The sequence below is a fragment of the Homalodisca vitripennis genome, chromosome 1, assembly GCF_021130785.1.
Source record: "Homalodisca vitripennis isolate AUS2020 chromosome 1, UT_GWSS_2.1, whole genome shotgun sequence".
Classification (NCBI taxonomy): Eukaryota; Metazoa; Arthropoda; class Insecta; order Hemiptera; family Cicadellidae; genus Homalodisca; species Homalodisca vitripennis.
The window spans coordinates 165,449,532-165,471,495 of NC_060207.1; the positions used below are offsets into that span (position 1 = coordinate 165,449,532).

The 21,964-nt window shown below is 32.4% G+C and overlaps 2 protein-coding genes across 6 annotated transcripts in view; one reads left to right on the forward strand and one right to left on the reverse strand.

The window, feature by feature from the left end:
- LOC124352664 (COMM domain-containing protein 4) overlaps positions 1-21,964 on the reverse strand; it is a 228,756-nt gene that overhangs the window by 117,874 nt on the left and 88,918 nt on the right. For 4 of the 5 annotated variants that reach the window (XM_046802233.1, XM_046802231.1, XM_046802234.1 and 1 more), the window contains one exon: positions 5,738-5,776. The exons of the other annotated variant lie outside the window; for it this stretch is intronic. The gene's annotated coding sequence lies outside the window, so the exon portion shown is untranslated. The remainder of the gene's footprint in view (positions 1-5,737; positions 5,777-21,964) is intronic. 5 annotated transcript variants of the gene reach the window in all.
- The window catches only part of LOC124352662, a 146,068-nt gene that overhangs the window by 40,294 nt on the left and 83,810 nt on the right, over positions 1-21,964 (forward strand). The window lies entirely within an intron of this gene.

Sequence of the window (21,964 nt, forward strand, 5' to 3'; positions counted from 1 at the left end):
TGTTTGTTTATCAAAATTTTGACGAACAACAATCATAAATGGGTTATGTTTATCAAAATTTTGATGAACAACAGTTGGAGGGTTAATGAGGCCGTTCGTAGGAGGCTGAAGCGGGAAGCGTGATAACAACACAGCCAAAGTCTACGCATACGTGCATTATATACAGAAATGAAATAAACATATTTGTGTAAACAATATTATGATAATATGCGAGCAGATTCCTCATGTAACATAGTTATATGTAACTGTTTAATGTATATTTATGTTGGTGGAGTGGGTGCTGTGATTACGCTTATCCCGGTAATAGCAACCCTAGCAACAGGCCTGGAATTAACTTTAGACATTATGACATCAAGAGGAGGAATATTTAACTTAGAATGTCCACAAAAATAACAAAATGTGCGCAGTAAACACAAATAATAATTAGTTTAGCTGTCACGGTGTAAACTACTGTTGTCGTGGTGCTTGATGGCATTAACTCTACCATAAACACAGCTGATAGTTTAATTGTCCATTTAGCGTTAATTGTGGCTCACAAGGGCGAGCAAATTGGCCTAAATTATTGACCGGCCACCAATTCTGTTAATGTTCATCGTGATGAGGGTAGTCTACCTACAACACTGAATAAAGAACCACGTATCAAACAATTTGTTAATATTAAAAGTGAATGAATGAGCAGTATTGTTCGAACTGGATGTTTATTAATCCCATTATCGCAAAATGCTCTGGTTCTAGTAACAACTAGACAGTCTAAATATTGTTTCAACGGAAAAATTATTGTTATAGAAACAGCTATTGTTCTAAGTTACAGCGTTGTAATTATTTAAGCGGAAATATTCTCCTGGAAATTTAATTAATTTTGTATAACAGATTATGAGTGCAACAGATTAGCTATTTCCTAGTATGTAACTGTCAAACTACACTCAACGAATAACTTTATTTTTGATCATAATTAATTTCAGTATAAGCTATTCTATTTCGTTCTGATGCAACTGATAACTAACTGATATACATATATACTTATATATATATATATATATATATATATATATATATATATATATTATTTTTAGAAAAGTACTGTACAATTAAAACAAAGTGTTTTAAAACATTGCCACTATATTTCGGTGAAAACCGTCTTCAGGTGCAAAAATGGTATAAAATATAAAATAAAACAGTACAAAAGAAAGTAAATAAACAGTGAATAAATAATAATAATAAATACAGATGACATGAACTAAACAATTTATCCATATGTTGATTTCAAATTTAGACGTTTTTGGCTAAGTTATCTGATGTTGATATATATATATATATATATATATATATATATATATATATATATATATATATATATATATATATATATATATATAAGTAAAAATTAATGGTTGTCTGCTTGTCTTTTAAACAATCGTAAACTATTTCACCTATAATTATGAAAATTTGTATGCATACGTATTTTTCCATGGAGAAGGTTCATATGCTATGCCCATTGATGTAACTGGCCACCAGGCGGCGCTGCAAAATATAAGTTTTTAAAGTGCCTGCACATTATAAACTGCAAATACGAGACAGTTACGTATATTAATAAGCCACATACTATTTGAAGGCGCTAAGTTATGATGTATATTTGCCTTTAAATAAATTTCGGGTTGAACTTAAAACTTGAGTGTTAGACCACTTTATAATAAAGTACAAAATGCGTGTACAATGGCTATAAACATACACTTTTGACCGTTGTTCTTGATCGTGGCCAAAAGGCAAACTCTACAGCGGCGTTGGAAATATAATTCACTTTAACCAAGAGGACAAATCTTACGAAAATCGTACGAATCCGTGGGAAACAGCTGGTACTATATAAAAATCAAATTGTGTGTGTTATTTATTGCATTATGAATGTGTTAACTGAAAAGCTAAGAAATTCAACTTTAGAATACATCCACGCTGGCCTAAAGTAGTTTAACTGATACTGAAATCGTACCAATATATTTCACAGTGTTTATAAAACTGTTTCCCCTGTCCCATATGAGGATTCCAAATCACTAGTCTTAGATTGTAACACTGCTTCATTACATCCAAAATGAATGAGAGGATTGGAATATGCTCAGCGATTATTATCTAACTGAAAAGTGTTTAAAATGTCATTTAAAAGGGAAGATGTTTCTGTTTGCAGTAAGAAATTTCGTGCGAAACCCCGGGTAACTAACTGCTCGTGAATTTAAAATGTGTCTACATTTTTTGCAGAGAAACCAAGAATGAGGTGGGAGGAGAAACCAATGATGGTAAAGACGCTGATAATATGACCACCTCCTGGGTCTATTTTGTAAGGCCATATCAAACCTTGCAAAGTGTTGCATACGAATCATACCAATGGAATCGTTATTAACAAGATTTTATACCCTGCGGAAGTATAATTTAACATGTTAACAAGAATGGGGGTTAGGTAAAGTTCCTATCTTATTTTATATTAGAATATCTCCATCCATTATTGCCGCACACGAAGAAAGAAAAACATTCCTCAAGATAGTCAGTACCTATTACGTAACGGGATAAAATTCTGGAGTGTCTCATTATAAATGCCTGAAGGAGAGCAATCAAATATTACAATGTATATTAACCTATAGAAAGGTTTGACACTAGGGATAGGTAGACGGATTAATTTTGTGTGGACTAACAAAACAATCCCCGCCTTCTTTTAATTTAATTTGGATAATTGGACGGATTACGCACGTCACTGCAGCTCTGTGGGTAGTATTTTGCACCCTTCAATTGATATCACATACACTAATTAACCAACTGTCATCCTAAAACCCTGGGTACTTTGACAACTCAACTTACAGCAGAAAAAAATCTGGCTTTAGATCTCAAAACTCTCACCAAAACTCTAACCCTTCAGTAGAATTTAAAATTTACAGCGAAACAAATACAACGGCCAACACGATAAATGTGATTATTCACTTACCACTTCAAACAATGCAGAATTCCACTTTGATAATGGTGTGTTTTAAAACTTACTTGGCATCATAGCTCATCCATAACACCCTTATGGCAAATTGGATAATTCTGCTGTCTCAGCAATAAAAACACAGTGAATGTTATTCGCCTACAACAAGATATCACTGATTATTATGACAACACTGATATCGATTACGGTCCTTGAACGAAGGGGGTGATATTATAAAGTGCTTGGCAACCACTTATGTGATGACGCTGGTCTATCAGTACTCTTAAGCAATAAAAGGTTTTCTTTTCATCCTCCAGATGTGGTTGTATAAAATAACTAAGATAGATTATACACTATATCCCGAAGTTCACATTGGAAATGGAAATTAGAAGATATGACTTCCTCACCGATCACCGGAACTCATAGGAAAGGCAAACCTTGTTGCCAATCACAGTTACTAATCTGTCTTTAGTTATATCATTAACTTATGGAGTCGTGCTTGTTTTTCAGTTCCTTGTGAAAAAGTTTTGGCAAGAGATTGTACAGTATCGGCCGTTAGTAGATAATATAAATCGTTATTGAAATTTGTCTTTGCCATATTCCGAACACCAAATGATTTCAAACAGTAAATGTCTACCAAGTTCTTATGTCTACAAATATTGTTATTGACTTTGTCTGATTTGTAAGGATAACAGAATTGGAATATATTCTCCTCATTGAGTGTTATAAAACCTGATGACACAAAATGTGTGGTGACATTAGGTACGCATGCACAAAAAATTACAGTTCCACCTTCTGTAATGTGTAAGCATATATTGTGGTGCAGTGCGCCTGCATTGTGCAGTGACATGGTTAGTGCTTCATATGACCACTATGTACTTCTAGGTATATGCTTATTTTTGATAAGTTCATAGCCATTGATAAGTATTCGATTTTTGTGCACTCTACATACAACAAGGTATTTACACCTGGAGTTGCGGATAGAGTTTAATCATTGAAACATAATGTTCTATTTATGTAAAATATAACGATAGCAAATTTACTAAATCGTATTACCCTTTATAACAAGTTGGTACTAAAAATTATATACATCATATAAACTAAAAACATCAAAATTCTAAAACTAGTTAATTCAATATTAAAATTTGGTTTTCCAAGATATTTTTCTGAATATTTTAAATCTGTGTCTCATGTAGGTGTAAGAAGCACTCGCTCTGGCTCATACATTTCGAGAATGCCTCAGCACAGGACTGCAGTGTTTGATAAGTCCTTTCATGTAATGGCTTGTAGGTTGTGGAATGCCCTTCCCCAAACAATTACTTCCATCGATAGCTGTTCCCGGTTTGTGGTGAAACTGAAAGATATCTATCTTAAGCGGTTAGCCGAGGCAGGTCCGGTCTGAGATGCTGTGGGCGTGACACTGACAGAGGGGCGAATGTGAGATTTTGTGTTATAAAAGTTAAAGGACTCATTACCAATAACTACGTTAGTTTTATGTATATATTAATAGTATAATATTATTTCACATGTTTTAAGAATTACAGAAGTGGTTAACTTATTAATTTATTAAATTTTAATTTTATCATGTTAAAATATTATATTAATTTCACCACAATATTTAAATGTAATTATTTCTTTAATTTTTTAATTTTTAAGGCAATACATAATTAATGTTTTAAATTTAAGATTAATTAATTAATGTTTTAGGTTAAGTGTAAGAAAGGGCCATGCGGCCCTAACTTTGCCTGTATAAATAAAGAATTTTTCATTTCATTTTTCATTTAATTTCATAATTACAAATGGTGGAAACAAGAAACTAACAAAGGAGTGGAGATCCTTGTTAACATAGGTGATGTTTAATAGAGGTGCCCAGTATGGGATCCGTGGAGAAACTTGTAAAGATATCGAACAATAAAGAACAGGATACATAATTATGAAGTTGTTTCTTGTCAGCTCTGCGATATAGTCCACTATTAGCAGACACTATCTCGACTACAGCTTCGCAAAAAGCATTACCCGTACCTTATTATGCGCAGAAACAATATCAATACGCTGTTGACGCAAGACCTAACTTATCTTGTAAAGCAACTGCTTCATTAAGCGTCAACCGTAACACGTATAAAGTCTATTTCTATTCAGTGCTTCTTTGCATCAATTACATCGTTGATTTTCATACTATTGTGCTTTTGGCCGATTAATACTTAAGGCGATATTACTTCTCGAAATAGATTCGGAGACATGAAAGAGATGTGGTATGAATGAATTTTGGGTGATCACTCAAACATTATTAACTGCAGCAAAAGCAGTTACTTTTCATAATAACAGTATATACTGGTGGAACAGAACCTACATAAAGCCAGTGGCAATCACCAATGGTGTTTTATTGTGTAAATAGCAACATCGCTGAGTTTTAACTGGACCTGTTCGGACGTAGCAAAAAAGAAAAAACTCCACAAGGCACACAAACCAACCAGGAAAATAAAAAAAAAAAAAACACGAAAATCATACCAAAACTACAACTAAATTACACAGCTAAAGCGTCGGAAAATGTTAGACCTCCTATAGATTCAAAGAAAGAAATTTAAAAAAAGAACAAATATATCTGCAATGAAGTTAATGATGAATTTATTATGATTGATACGCACTGACTATTTCATCCAAAATTAATACGAAGTATCGAATTTTCAAAAAAGGAATTATACTTATTCACAGATAATTAGTAAAGTTGAATGGGCCAAAAATAAATATACAAGAATGCAGAAATATCCAAGTTCAATGTCAACAACTTACCTATATTTGTAGAAAGGATTTTCTAGTAGAAACCTCTTTCTGAAACATTTAAACTATTATTAACTACAATAGTGCATATCAAACTACTAACTTAAATATATAATGAAATAAATAGCCAAATATGTATAATTGTAAAATACTAAATAAGACGCATACTGTGGTCGTTTTCTCTTTAACCAGTGCAGACATTTTTGAAATAAACATTTAAACTTCTCATATTCCGCCCATGGCAAGGAAGTCAACGTACAAAGAGACTTCATGTTTAAAAAATTGGTGTTTAAATAGATAAATGGACAAAAAAAACAATCGCACAGAAAATAAATTCTTTGTTTGAAGGTTATTTTTGAAGATGGAAGGATTTCGAAGGAAACAGGATTTTCCGGACATTTGCCATTGTTCAGTGAAACAAGACGTTACTGATTTCTTGTTTCACTGAAAGATGGCAAATGTCCGAAAATAAATTGTAACTACAATCGGTATGTAGAAATTATACCAGCTTCCTGGGTGGCTTCAATAACGCTCACTCAAATTCCATGGTTAGATATGATCCATCATACAACTCATTCGTCTATGTAGTATTAAAATTTCATACAAAATTAAAAGTTTACAGATAAGGTATTTCTTGAGATATCTTGCCACATGATACAATCACATTTTTATATTCATGAAGTTAGGTTTCGTAGCAGTATATTTATATTTTTCTTTAACTCTAGGAAAAAAATGTCACATGTTTAACCTCATATGACTTTACTCAGTATGTTTACAAATTTATTTAATCTGCTATTTTTTGTTTCCATCAGGATTGCCCCCAATGTAAATACATTTGCTAAGCCAAACCTATGGAATGACATGCACCATCACTGAACTCAGCGTTTGTCATAAAAATGAAGCTTCGCGCAAACTGTCCATTCTATAGGTAAGTTCGTCTTCTAAATATCGTGCGGACATGCAGAGAGACAGACAGACAGAAAAGTACAATTTTCCGATCTCTCGAGTGATAAGGTTCGCTGACGTTCAGCCTAAAAGTATATTTAACCAGATAAACCCTTCTAGATAGAAGTGGCTGAAAAAACTGGTGGTCTGAGCTCTGATTTCATGAAACATTTGGCTTACTTTTCTTCGTAGAACTTCAAAACATTAACTCCGTTATTTTTAGGTTTACTAAAATAGTATTTTACTCGTGTGTGTAATTGCATTTCTGAGAATTTATCTTTAACGATAACCAGGCAATATAAACTCTTTTACGGTATTCAAGTTTAAATTAATATAGAATCATTAAACCCGTCAATGGTAAAATATTACTCTAGAATTTAGTTTATTATCGATAAGTTTAGTCGATTGGTGACTGGACGGAAATGGAATTTTTAATTGACAGAAATAACTCGATAGTACCTAAAACTAATGTGTTTATGTCCATTAATTAACACCAGTTTAACATTTTCTTTTATACAATAAGAATTTTATCCAAAACATTTACGTAAAATATAATTATTAACTTAATAAAATAGAATGACAAATAAGATGACTGTACTTACTCTCAGATAACAACATGACAATATAGTATTTCTCATCCTACAAAATTCAGTCAACCCAAATGATTTAAACTGTTAATGCGCTAATGGTCGAGGATGATTTTGGCTGAAAGTATTTATCTCAAGCTCAGACCTTCAGTAACTTTCAAATCGCTTCCCTCTGCAGATGCGCACTTTCTGTTAAAGATAAAAATTATATTAGTATTAAACACATTTTTATATTTGTACTTTCATAGTTACTTTCCCGCATACTAATAATTGTAACAGGTAGATGAAAAGAAAAGGGACGGTTAAAGGAAATGCCTACAGATTGAAGAAAAACAGGCCTGGAGAACTCAGCTATTCGCCGAAACGAAAATAGTAAATTTCTAAACCGCACAGTTAATTTCTAAGTATAATAGTGCATGTTAAACGTTTTTATGCTTTATGGAACTAATAATCTAATATGTTTTCAATATGTGGCCTTAAGAGAGGTAATCCTGAGAACAAAATGAAACATATAATAGCGATTCATATAATTTTAATGATTTTAAGGAACGGACTCTTGCTCAAGGAGCTTATTGTGACAAACTTAAAACGTAAATACACAGTGACGTCAGAAACTGAGTACAGGAACAATTACGACGTTTTAAATGTAAAGTGCACAACTTACATAAAATAATCCCCAATTGTTAATTGGCCACAGGCTTGACTACTTAGGTTACTGAATGCAACAATGGATTGAAACTTTGTTGCTGACAAATACACAGATATAAAATAAACTCCTGATGATTGTTTTAACTTTCAACTATTTGAAATTTGACTCACAACAGACAACCGGCACTTTTGTAGAGATTAAGAAATAAATTTTAAAAACTCTTTTTACTCGGGTACAACGCACTTTCCAGATAATCCAAGAGTGTTTCGAATTTAACCAAAAAGTGTGGCATACTAAAATTTGTTATATGAAAGATTTTGGCTAATACAATTTTTCCTAATTTATTTGCCCCTTTTCGCATATCACACAAGAAGAGTTTTTGTACTGTGTGGATACCAGGGTATTACGTTAAAAACTATTTACGTAAGGATACTTTTTACTTGGGTCTTGTAACAATTTCTACGATGTATACAATATTATTGTTCTGCTAATAAAATGTGCATAAAATTTAAATTAAGACAAACTCAATTACATCTACCATAGTAAATTTCACCGATCCATAATAAATAACTCAAATAAAAATAAATAAATGGTCCTCAAATATACGAGATCCTGTGTTAAAAACGTTTAAAAGCTATAAGCGTGTATTAACTGAATATATAATTCATTTCTTAAGTTATGAACAATAAGAATAAATCAATTATGAACGAATGAAGTAATACATGATTTATTACAGGCAGCATATTACGACTGTAGGAGGTTTTTACCACGGACTTGTATTGTATGTATGAGCCATCATGGTTGTGAGAATAATTAACTATGTCTTGGTAGGTAATTGGACTACAGATGGATCTGTAGCGGATACTGACATTGGTGGTGGTTGGGATGGTAGGGAGAGGAGGGATGAGACAAGGATGGCAGTTGCTAATATCTACCTTGCCTTCCTCATCACCTTGTGACCACAGAGCATAGAGTAGTAAATATTGCTTCATATCTGTCTTGTGAATTAAATACAGAAGGAAAAATAATAATGGGGTTGGTTTATTGGCTGAGCAGTAGCACACCCTAACACTTGAGGGGCTGGAAAAAACTTTATCTCAAAAATAAAATCTTGTATAGATTTGAAATTTTACATAGTGCTTCAACATATATTTAAATATATGTTTAACATCAATTTCAGTGATGGTGCATGGTATTCCATGGAATTTGGCTGAGTCTTGAAGAATATTTTAAAATTTATTGGTCTTAAAGGTAACCCTGATGTCTAAGGGAAAGTCGCAGAATAAATAAGTAAACGAACTGAGTGTGACATACGGCATTTTAACATGTGACATAGAAACACCTGTAGCTTAACAACCCGCAAGATACCTCAAGATAAGTAATACGTGTAAAATGTTAAATGTTGCATGAAACTTTATTTCTTTACAGACAAGAATGTGTTCTATGATGGTGCCCGTGTCGTTGAAGCCTATCACTCAGTAGGCTGACACAATGTTTCATTTAGTCTGCCGAGGAGATGTAAAATGTTATCTGCATGACTGTCTGTATGTCTGTCAATCCGTAGGACAATCTCACGAATTAAATGAGGTATAAACTTGAAAATTTGCATGCAACATTAGCGAAAAGTTTTAAGAGAAAAGTGGTGTCGCATACTCATACCTTGTAACTTATTAATAACGATCGTTTACATAGGTAAAGTTTAATCTTAAAAAGACAATTTTAAGTTGATCAAAACCCCACTTTTTTGCTAACTATGTTAGAATTCTATCCCTACTGCATTGGTTTCAAAATACTTAAAGAAAGTATAATTTTCCTGGATCTATATTTTTTTCTAATGAACTGTTCTTTTTGCGTTGCAGTGGAACTTTAGTTTTATATCTCGTCAATCAAACTACATTAAGCCGTTCTATAATTTATTTGACAACATAAAATCCCAACACGGCCGAAATTGTTGATGGATGACGATATACGAAACAAAACTAGACAATAACATATTCGAATTAAACGTAGCATAAGTTCAAAGACGTCCCTGTGAGGTTAAGTTTTTCTGGGTGAAAATACCCAAATACAGATAACAATGAGCTACAACAGCCACAAAGCGAACCAGTTAATGTATAATTAACATATATAACAGAAGGAAGCAAAGTTGGGTCGAGCACAGGGGACAGGGCGCTCTCTCGTGTCCGCATCTACACTAAAAGCGAAGTAAAATACTTGTCTAACTGTAATTAACAATGTAATTGTGTATGACATCTGCCCACTTATTTCTAAACTTCCCTACTGATTACTGATTACGTACAATTACCACATTTGTTTATTTATCAACATAAATAAAAACACCACTCCAGTTTCACCGTTTTATGATAGGCACTATACTACAAAAACCCCCCACCTACCTTCCCCAATGTATACCAACTCACCTATAATTTTAATCTATCTAAATTATTAGTTTCAAATCATTTATTCATGTCTTCCGGCTTATTATGTTTAATTAATAAAGTTTTCTGCGCAAATTACATATAGAACAAGCAGTAAACTGATTTTATTTTCAAATAAGACATAAGGAAAAATCTACGACCAATTGTTTTACATTCCGCAATGTAAACCTGCTCGACTGATGTAAAATTCACCATTTAATACTTCACAAAGTTTTTTCCTAATAAACTAAATCGTTGACCTATGCAGTTTCTAAATGCACCACTAAAATTCTGAAATGCTTACATCTTACAAATGGATCTGCAGAGCCGAGGGATCACTAGTATATTAGATCTTAGGATAATGAATCTTAGGAAGTTATATCACACTCTGAGTAACGCTACAAAATCCGGACGAAAACATGTACTTTCTAGTTGTGCAGTGAGTGAACTTGTATATGAGGGGAATATTGTGAGGGATAGGGATACAATTTTTCTACTGGATAGGTGGGATATAAAACGTGCACCAAGTCATCCATAGGAGTGACATTCACAATTGCGAGAGATGGCCGTCAAGGCAAGGCGCTCAGTCAGGATCTGGGAGAGACAAAATAAGTGTATATGTACTACACAGCGACAGAGGATCTATTGGCTGTATAAAAAATGGATATATTTAAAAAGTCAGTTTTTTAAGAATACCATAAGAAGTACCTAACTATAGCGACCATTCAAACCTCTTCAAATCTTTTTATTTTCCTTTCCTTATTATTTTTATCGGTGTTTCATTATTGTTAATGTATTTAATTTTAATTTTATTTTCACTGAAGCTGTGGGCATTTGGTTGAATAATAAGATACCAATTTTTCCCTTATTATCAATATCGTGGTATCAATGAATCGCCATAAATAATTTAATCTCATGCTAAATGCAAGTTATTATCTCAAACATGATATCAAAGATTTGTCATAAACAATTTTATTTCATGCTAAAAGCTCAGAGAGATGCATATTTATGTTCACTGAACGTTCCAATATCCACTTCAAGTAATGGCTGACTATTCACTCGAAGCAGTGCATATTACGTCGTATTTCCGGTATAATTTCTGACCTTTTTTCGTTTTTGCCTAAACACCGGCTTTGGGAAACTCCCACGAAGCCTCGATTTACACTGTTTTCTTTTGTTTATTTAGATTTCCAGGTTTTGGTTTAAAACAAAAATGACTCGGTCCTTGTGGTTGCATGTATTACAGTGATATATTAATGGGGTTAAATACATTTAAACATACTATCCAATCGTTCCCAACACCAAGGTATTACAATTTCCTCTACGGCAGAAAGATCCTCTGTGGTAGAGGTTCCTCTATGGCAGAATCGCATACGTTTTGTTTTTAATCCCCAACTCACTGTATTTGTGATTTGGTTCTCGAGTACAACCTATGCTATAATCTACCAAGTGATATTAACGATTCACCATAAATTATTTCATCGCATGAATTTATAAGATTATAATTTATGTCCACTGTATGTACCAATATCCACTTCACGTAATGGCAGAGTATTCACTCTAAGAAGTGCATATTGCGTCGTATTTTCCGGTATCATTTCTGACCTTATTACCTAAGTCTTTATATCAATGAATCACAATAAATCATTTCATCTTATGCTAGATGTTAAAAATATATTAATGTTCTAATAAATAGTAGCGTAGCCAGGACTTTCTAAAGCCCTTAAGCACAGTTTGCCAGGAACAATGAACAATAGAACAACTCCATGATCTACGTTAAATCTCGTTTATGTCAAGTATAAATGGTTGGAAACTGTTTTATTAGTATAGCGTGAATAAACTTTTCTGGCATTCATATCTCATCGATTATTCTTTGGGTTCTCCTCCGGGAAAGAGGGGAAGGTTGTAACCCTAATAACCATGATATGAAAACATGTAATATTGGATGAATTTTCAGGAAACCAACGAAATTATTAGTATGATGGCCCCTCACTATGAGCCTTATACATGCGCCGGTATGCATTTATCGACACACTATAATTGGTAGACTGGCGTAATCACACGAATAGTGCAAGGACCTAGATATTCGGTTTGATTACGTAGACTTGTATCGGATTCATCCAAAACAAAACGTTTCTGTTCCTTTCAATAATCGTGTTTCACGTACATCGTCTTAAGGATATTATTAAGGACACGCCAGGGCCCTCTGAAATCATGTCCGTCCGTTTGTGTGATAAATCTTGTTACAAAAGGTTGTTACAAATCTTGGTACGGGGTTTCCTCTGAGTCCGAGGAAGAGCTCTGTTGATTTTAGGTTCACAAGATTAAAGAGCAGTCCGTCCGTCTGTCTGTCTCTTCATCCTTCGTTCGGGGAATCGGTATTTTGAACTAAATTAGCGGAATGTATGTATATGTATTAATCTGTTTTTATTAATTTCGAGAGCCTGGATAGTTGAAAGGGAGCATTTTAAAGAGGCTTATAATTAAAATCAATGAATTTAAATTGAAGAAATGGTTACAGTCACATTAATTTAAAATATTCGGCACTAAGATAAACCTTGTATTTTAAATATGACTGATTAATGAAAAGTATTATAGATATTCCAATTATACTATAAAACTTTTACTATATTATACTCGCTCCCATTAGTTTGAGAGACTCGTGTATTTCTGCACACTGTATGCTACACATTTGTGATTCAAGGGAATAACAACCCTAAATACCTACTGTGGAGCTGCAGGCCCACACCAAAGAACCATAAACCATTCTCTGCAGTTTACGTTATTTATGAGTGTACACGTACTTAACAGTACATTTGACAGTTTTTATTTGTAGTCCGCATATACAGTTTGTCTGGTTTCCACATTTACCTAGTTTAACATTGATTAATGAGACTGACACTTTTGGATACTAAGTAATATCCTCCATTAAAAAATATTTTAATTCTGTAAACGAACTGAAACTCATAAATTTGAAACAAAAATCAGCAGTTGTTTCAAGACCAAATTAATACGTGATAGTCAGCGATATGTTGAATTATCTAAGTTAAAAGAGTGTGCACAAAGTATTAATTTTAGTTAATTTGATATAGAATACGAAAAAACTTAAATTTACAACTGTGTTTAAAAAACTAATTTATAACTGTGTTTAAAAACAAATTTATAACTGTTTTATTATGTCTAAACAATACAAACAGGTCGTAACTGAATAACAAGTGTTCAAACAGCACATAAGCACGATGTGACTGGAATATAAGTTAAACTAATTGGCTTTTCATAACGCGATATTGATCAAATTTTCTTGACTAAACACTATTGTACATGAGTTTCTTTCACCGAGCATGGGTGTGTACTTATAACAAAACAAATTTAATACTTTCTGTGTAAACATACATTTCTCTAATTAATTAATGTCTCCTGAGTAACCGAAATATCCAAAAGAGATGCACAACGTTACGTCTGGACACTTCCGGACATACTACACAAATTTAAATTACAAAGAAAATTAATAATCACTTTAAAGGACATGCAAATGGATGACTGGGTAAATATTTAACCCAGTTAAAGTTTCCTTATTACTGCGGTCGCGGTGAACGGATAAAGCGGGATTTCTGTCCTCTTATGTGTTCACCACGAGAAATAAAAATTATGTTTAATAACAACTGTTTACGTTTGAGGAATGAAACGTCTATTTACAGTTATTGTTATATAAGAATCTCGGAGCAAAACTGAAACTTTTACTGTAGCCACTAGGAACAATTATACCTATCATTTACTTCATGTAGAATCTCAAAAGGGTGTTGGAACATACCAAGTCCTGTCCATCCTCGTGACGTAGGTTTTGATGAAGCAGGAATGGTTGAACCTTTGTACAGTTGCGCTCCAGCGTCAGTGCGTACAACTTCTTCCTGACATTCGTAAATTCGCACCAAATAATTTTAACTCTGGATCGCTGCTATTTTAGCACAAAAGAGTAATTATACTTATTCCTACGAAATTCTCGCTCTCTGATCTCGAGAAAACCATTAAATAGAGGAAAATAAATAAACAGTTATATAGTGACAATAAAATGTCCATGAGAGGGTAAGCATATGAATAAGACAGGTCGATAAAGTCAAACTTAAACCTCTGTTGGGTGAAGTATGTTCTCTAAAGTAAACTAGAATACTTCACGATTTTAATAGTGTGAGTATTTTAAGACACGGTATGAACTGTTAGAGTCATAATAGCAACAGCGTGAGTCCAAGAATCAAGATTGTTCAATGTAATGAATTAGTAAAATATATTCTACTACGTAATTTATACCGCTGTGTAAAGGTTAGTCAAGGAACAAATCAATCAATTAAAAAATATATATAATCAAATGAATAGTAAACTGCAACAAAACCTTACACTAGCTGCTTCACAAACGATTTATACTGCTTTTCTACGTGTTTATTGAAGGCGATAATCTAACTGTGAATCATACTTTCTCCTAGATCTCCTGAACAACTTTTGTACGGACCAGCGACCACTGACTGAGTCACAACCGCAGGCTATTGTAATAAACTCATTTACAATCGAGTGCTAGCTGCGGTCAACGGCAGATATTCGCCGAGAACAGCAATATTTATCTAACCACAATAACAACCGCTACCACTCAACCGTAACCGTTAACCCGTTTACGTTCACAGCAGTGATTACGTTTTTTAACCATTCCAATAACAACTTTACTCCATTTCAAACTTCTGTTCTTTTCCAAATATTCGTGTTTCGCTTTTCAAGATTAAATTCTCAACTTGACAGGTTTTAATAATTCAACGGGCCACTCCATAAAGCTACAATTTCATTATACTGTAGATGATACTTTTTAACTATGAAAATGATTTTATATTGGTGCATTGCTTTCCGTATGTTCTGCTTTCTTTGTATTTTCATCAACTATGAAAATTATATAGGTAAAATCAGAAGCCACTTTAAAAACATCGGTATTTTAACACTGTTTTAAATAATTGCCAATTGCTATAGTAATAGGTGTTTAAATTACACAATACGAATGTAACTAGAAATGAAGACAAATTTATAAGTTCGTTGATGTGGATCACATACTATGTTATTGACATTTCAGAACCTCTAGTTTTGCGTAGCGCGTAAACAAATTCCTGGTGCGATAAAAATACCAAGACACATTTTACAAAGATATTCAAACTTGCAAAATAAATATATTTTTGGAACAACGAGCTCCCAAGAAACACTGTATGGTAAACAGTTACCGCACATTAGTTTAATCAAGTAATGCTTATTCGTAATATTTTCTTCTCGGAGAAACCCTTGATAAACAGGTCGTGCCCGTTACGCAAGCATAAAAATACAATTCTAGAGGAATCTAAAGGAAGGGTGAGGCAACTACAATGACTGTGGTATTAAAAACCACTTGTTACATAAATATTATTTGTAATAAAGAATCACAATTAAAAGGGAAAACAAATCTGATTGAATCCATCCATGCGATCTATTTCTTGGGATAATGCGGGTGAACAAGTAAAGGAGCGCTTAAGCATTTTTCCAAAAATTGTAAACCTTCTGTTACTTTGACAAACTATTTTCAATCTGCTGCTATAGAATATACATACTGACTAACTGTTATTCTAGTGACTCCCTAGTCATTTATTAGTGTGATAGTTATTGGAAGACATATTGATTTTCAGATGCACTTTCGAATAATTGGATATTAAATTTAAATGGAAATTTGTTAGAACGCTGAAGTAGTAGAGCAGAACAGATTCAATGGCGCCAATTAAAATAGTTTAAACAAGCAGTACTAGTGAAGCGGAAGAGCGAAATAATTCCCATAGTTACCATAAAGTTATCATCTTCATGGTTTTATGCTGAATAGGTTCTAATATTTTAGTTATTCAAGAAAAGTGGGTGAAGTATATCATATATATATATATATATATATATATATATATATATATATATATATATATATATACACACATATAAATTCATTCAATTTATATAAATGGCAATAGCCTAATTTAATTTTTTCAATACAAATTGAATAAATAAAGTACTTGCTCTGCCGGGACTCGAACCCAGATCTCTCACTTGCCGGGTGAATGTGCTACCATTACACCACAGAGCCCTTACTTTTTACGATTCAATTATTTTGTATTTGGCCGTATCTGTCACATATGCGTTTTAATAACCAAACTAACATATGATCGGAAGACCAAACACCTGTCAAACGACTTTTATTTAAATTTGTATAAATGGCAATAGCCTAATTTAATTTTTTCAATAAACATTGAATCACAAAAAGTACTTGGGATATATATATATATATATATATATATATATATATATATCTTTTTCTACTAATATTGAAACGCAAAAACTATTGCTCCGCCGGGACTTACCTCTACACCACAGAGCCCTCACTTTTCACTATTCCATTATTTTTATAAGTGGCCATTGCCGCATTTAAATTGTTGCAATAAAAACATTGTAATAAACATTGTATCGCAATAATATATATATATATATATTTATATAAGTTAAAAATTTAGCTGTTCCTCTAGTTCCTAGCATGTCAAGTCAACCATAGTTTATACTTATTCTAATGCTAAGCCTCAAATAATCACAAATTATATGTTTGGTGCCTCCACAGACTAATGTTTGGCCGAAGTCTTTGGTTGATGCAATGTGATGGAGCCCTACAATTTTAAATAAATGGTCATACTTCAGTGTTTAAACTTCAAATAACATTTCAACACAATCATACACCAGTAGAAGCATAAACATTCAATCCCTTTTACAGTTATAATAATATGTAAGATTAAAGTTATTCTCTAAATGCCACTCCTGATTCCTCCGTAGGCCATACCGGCTCGTTAAACTCGTACATGTCCTTGGGTTTGTTTCAGAAAAGTATGTATAGGGCTTCGGAAAATTCAACGTTGACATTGCGTTCCGATCTTTTATACTTCTATATTCTACTATTTGTTCAGCCTACACGCTATGTGAATTTATATATCAATACTATCGAAGCAATTTCTTTTTAAAACTAAACAAATAATAACAAAATAATCTAATATAGTAAAAAGTAATTGAATTTCTATTAGCAAAGTAGTCCTAAATCTTATGTGTCAAGAAAACAGAAGAGAGTAAAATTACTCTTGAAAATAAAATCTTCAACAGTCGTATAAAGAAAGCATTGAAGGTAAAATGGAATCACATTGAGGGTGGAGGAGTAACTATTACCGCATGAATGGCGGCTTACACCATTCAGCAATGGCCACCTTTAATTTTTAATATGTGTGTTCCTCTTTGTTATTTTTCGGATGGTGGACATAGATCATTATATTATACGTATAGTATATCCAGCCATTGTTTGAGCGCAACCATGTTTTATTTTAAACATACATTTATGTACAACTCTAATGTGTGCTAATGACATGTCCAGGGTATAAACAACTCAGAGACACTGCCAGTTGCGATTTGTCTGTTTCAAATACTGAAAGCCCTTAGTAACATTTCATGATCATGGATGAATTATAGATTGAAATGTACAGAATATATTGATTACATAGATTAATCTTAATCTATTGAATATATAGATCAAGTTTTTAAAGGAAACACAACTTTTAATATTCAGTATACACGTTTAATACTCGTAATAATAGAAGTCTTTACAAATAAAAATGTCCCTATAATTCATGATACAGGACTAAGTTGAGTATTTTATTAAAACACTAATATATCTAATATATTATAATTGATGTATGCAAATATGTTCATAAAATCGTTTTAGGAATGTATCATGTCATAATAATTAAAAATTATTTTTGTAGTTCATTTATCACCTTATTATTCTAGGCAATGCTTGGAAAATCACATCCAAACGTTTTTCCGGAAAAGATATTGATAATACAAATCGTAGAACACTTTATTATCAGATTATTATGTTCAGAATTGTTCAGCATCACGATCTTCCTAGTAAATGCCATAGCGATCGTATTTGTCTCTCATTTATCATAAATATGACACAAATTACTTAGAAATATAATAATATAAAACAATTTAAGATAATTTCTTGTTCATGTTAATAAATGTTTCTGTGATTATCCACCACATCCGTGACATTCATAATTTTTAATCACCTTAATTTAAAATGTAACAATGATTCAAACTTATATTTATTTTTCTTCCCCACAATATTGAAAGTTTTTCAAAAAGATTTCTATTCAACATATTACTATAACGTTTTTTCCAATATAGCGATAAGTATTAAGAAAACAAGAACATTGCAAGCAGTAAGGCTGTGCACAGCGCTGTTGAGAACAACTTTTGTGTTGCCTGCCATCTCATCCTTCTCTATTTGACAGAGCTAGTGAATAGACAAATTTGGGCACATACCCAAAATTTGATTTATCACCTTTAAAACTAGCGCTTGGACCCCAAAAGTCCAAATGTTATTAAGGCTTCGATAGCCGCAGTCAGTATTTACCTTTTTAAAGTCTTTTTGATACAATATCTATGAAGTGCATACATTTTGGTGAGACCCAACCGTAACTACTTCATCAGAACTTCACAATCATAGACTTTCAGCTTTTCCACCCAAATTTGACTTTTGAAGATATATATATATATATATATATATATATATATATTTACCAAAAATTCCAAAATATAAATACCAAAATATATATATATAAATACCAAAATTCTGATAATTCCATATTAGTTTGAACTTTAACAAATGTATTGTAATTTTAAAAAGTAACCGGCAAAAAACAAACACTTTTGACTGAAGATTTTGCTATTCTAGAAGTGCCTGTTAGCTGGCACATCATCATTGAAACATTCATTTAATTCCCTAGTTAAAACCTAAATTGCATTTTAAATTCTCAATTCCCATATTTAAATATTGCACGACAATTCCAGTACTGCAATTTAATTTCTTTATTTTATAACCAAATTTACTCCAATTGGCTATAAAAATAAAATTGCAGGAAAATATTCACTAACCATTGTAAAAAACATAACCTAAGTATCTAATTATTTTTTTAGTTAAGTATTCTAGTATCTATAGCTATCTATAACAATAACAAAAATTACACAATTTTACACCTATAAACATGTTAATACCTCAGCGATTAGGACCATCCGGTTTATGGATCGCTTCATTTCCAGACTGTCTTCACGGTACCCTTAAACCCCATGATTCTTTAGAGTTGTTTGGAGTCCTTGTATCTCTCGAAATAATGATACAGTAGCTTTTCATCCTCAAGAATTTCGGACTGGAATCTCTCAGTCGGTTCCTGAATCTTTTCATTTCCAATCCATACTTGTCAAAAAGCTCTCATCTCCCTGGCTTCAAGCACCTATACGCTGATTGGTGCTAACGAATGAAAGAGACTTCTGATAGTTTTGTCTTCGAGTAACGTAATTACTTTTTCAGTAAAGATATCATTTGAAGATTGTTCAAATTTACAAACTAAAAGGTTAAAACTAGTAATCAAATAGACAATTAAAGAAACCAATTATGAGTTAAATAACAAATCTAACAAATCTAAATGACACATAGCGCTGCATTTTTTGTAATTTTAAAATCGCCATAAAACTTATTCATTATTTTTTGGTGGAACTTTAGTTAATGAATTATGGATTTGTATCAAACACCTAACTATTAACCGAGCGACTTTAATTGTTATGATTTAGTCGCAAATACATGAATGAATAAAAAACCATGAAGTTTATCCCGTAGTCGCAGATACTTAACACAGATTTGAAAAATGTTAAGAACCTTTCTATGCCAATGACCAAGTATAGCGAACAAGGCTCTATTGAGCAAGAATTCTATGGGTTATACATAATTGTATAACCATATGTATACGTAATTAAATCGGGGTTTGAGTTAAAAACCATGAATGCAAACTACTTTGTTTAACTTTACTTGTCACTTGTTTTCTGTCACGCTCCAATAATTCAAATTTAACCTTCTCAGTTGTTTTTTTACGAACATTCTTAACTCCGGATTTATATCTATATGTTTAAGTAAATAACTGAAATTAGAAAAAAATAAATTTAGAATATATGTATGAATTGCCTTTATATGAATAGGCTTCGTATTAAAATTTAAACATTTTTAGTGAGAAATGTAACTAATTGATTTAAAGTTCAATAAAACTGTGCTCCACAAAATTATTTTAATGATGCTAACGGAAAGAGAAGTACTCGAAGAGTGGGAAACTTGAATGCTAAATTTCAAGTAAAAGCAGACGGCACTTTGCTGTTTCATTAGGGATTCAAATCTTGAGGATCTACTCTAATCACACACAATCCCTCACAAACTCCCCAACTTTGGTAAGTGTCCAGTCAACTTGACTTCTTGGGTTCTCATCTTTGAAAGCTGGATTTCCAATTAAGTACAGAACGTTGACATGTTCAGCTTTACAGTATTACGTACTCTAATGTTACGGTTTATTGATTTTTAGAGATTTATCATCCAATATTGAATTTATAAAATACCTGAGGTTTCCACACGTAGACATTGTACGTATTATTTTCATACGCATACCTTGCACTTATAAAATACTTTGTATTGCAACTCAAAATTCAGATTGACGGAATAGTCTGATGAGATTGAAGCGAGATCACAGATATTATAATCTCCTTTTGAACCATGTTGACATCGCTCAAACACATTAGAATAGGATTTTTAAACTGCATCCCAAGCTTTCATAAGATAAGTTACGTGAACTGGAGGATATTCTCATCGCGGGCACCACTTCCAATTTATTGGGCGTCTGAAGTTATAAGCTAATTGGGTTGAAGCTCTGAAACCGAAAAGAGATACAGTCTGATAACAGTAATTTCTGGTGTTTATCATCGTGTGATGTCAGTAGGCCAATAGGTAAAAATACATTTCTTTCAATAATACACTTATCTATTGTATTTTTTAATTATCACGACAATCCATTTGAGAACCATTTGTCAAAGTTGAGAAACGTTGTAAGCGTGGTGAATGCAACAGAAATAGCATCAAGATACCTTCTTAATAGAAGGAAAAACAATTTTCAAGAAATGAAAATACTCCTTTCGGTTCAGACGGAAAAAAGGTAGATTTATAACATGTAGCCATTCATCTCTAAATGTCAAACTAAAGATGCACCAGTTTACATGATTTATTTGTACAACACTACTAGGGCAATAACTTACAATGTCGTCATGTTAATACAATCGAAACACTATCCAAGTAATAGAATTCTAAAATCTTACTAGAAACAAATTATTATAGTTAGTAATAGTTGTTTTTATTTAACTAGTATGTTTAAAAAATGTACCGTTTTGATTCTATGTTAGAAATTAGTCGAGTTAAAATTTGTCTCGAATGTGATAGCCGCCGTGTTGAAACTTGTTATTGGTTAAGACTGACTAACTGGTTAAATCAGTCATGCTATATACAATTATTGCATCTATTAAGAACTAGACTCGTTATCGTGTTCACAATTATTCACACAATCTTATGTACTAATTAAACCTTTTACGCCAGTTACCTAAAAATCTTACGAGATATAAAAAACTTTTATAACGAATATTACTGAAAATTATCTGAGAATTGTAAACATTTTTTTGCATTTTAATGTATAGTAAA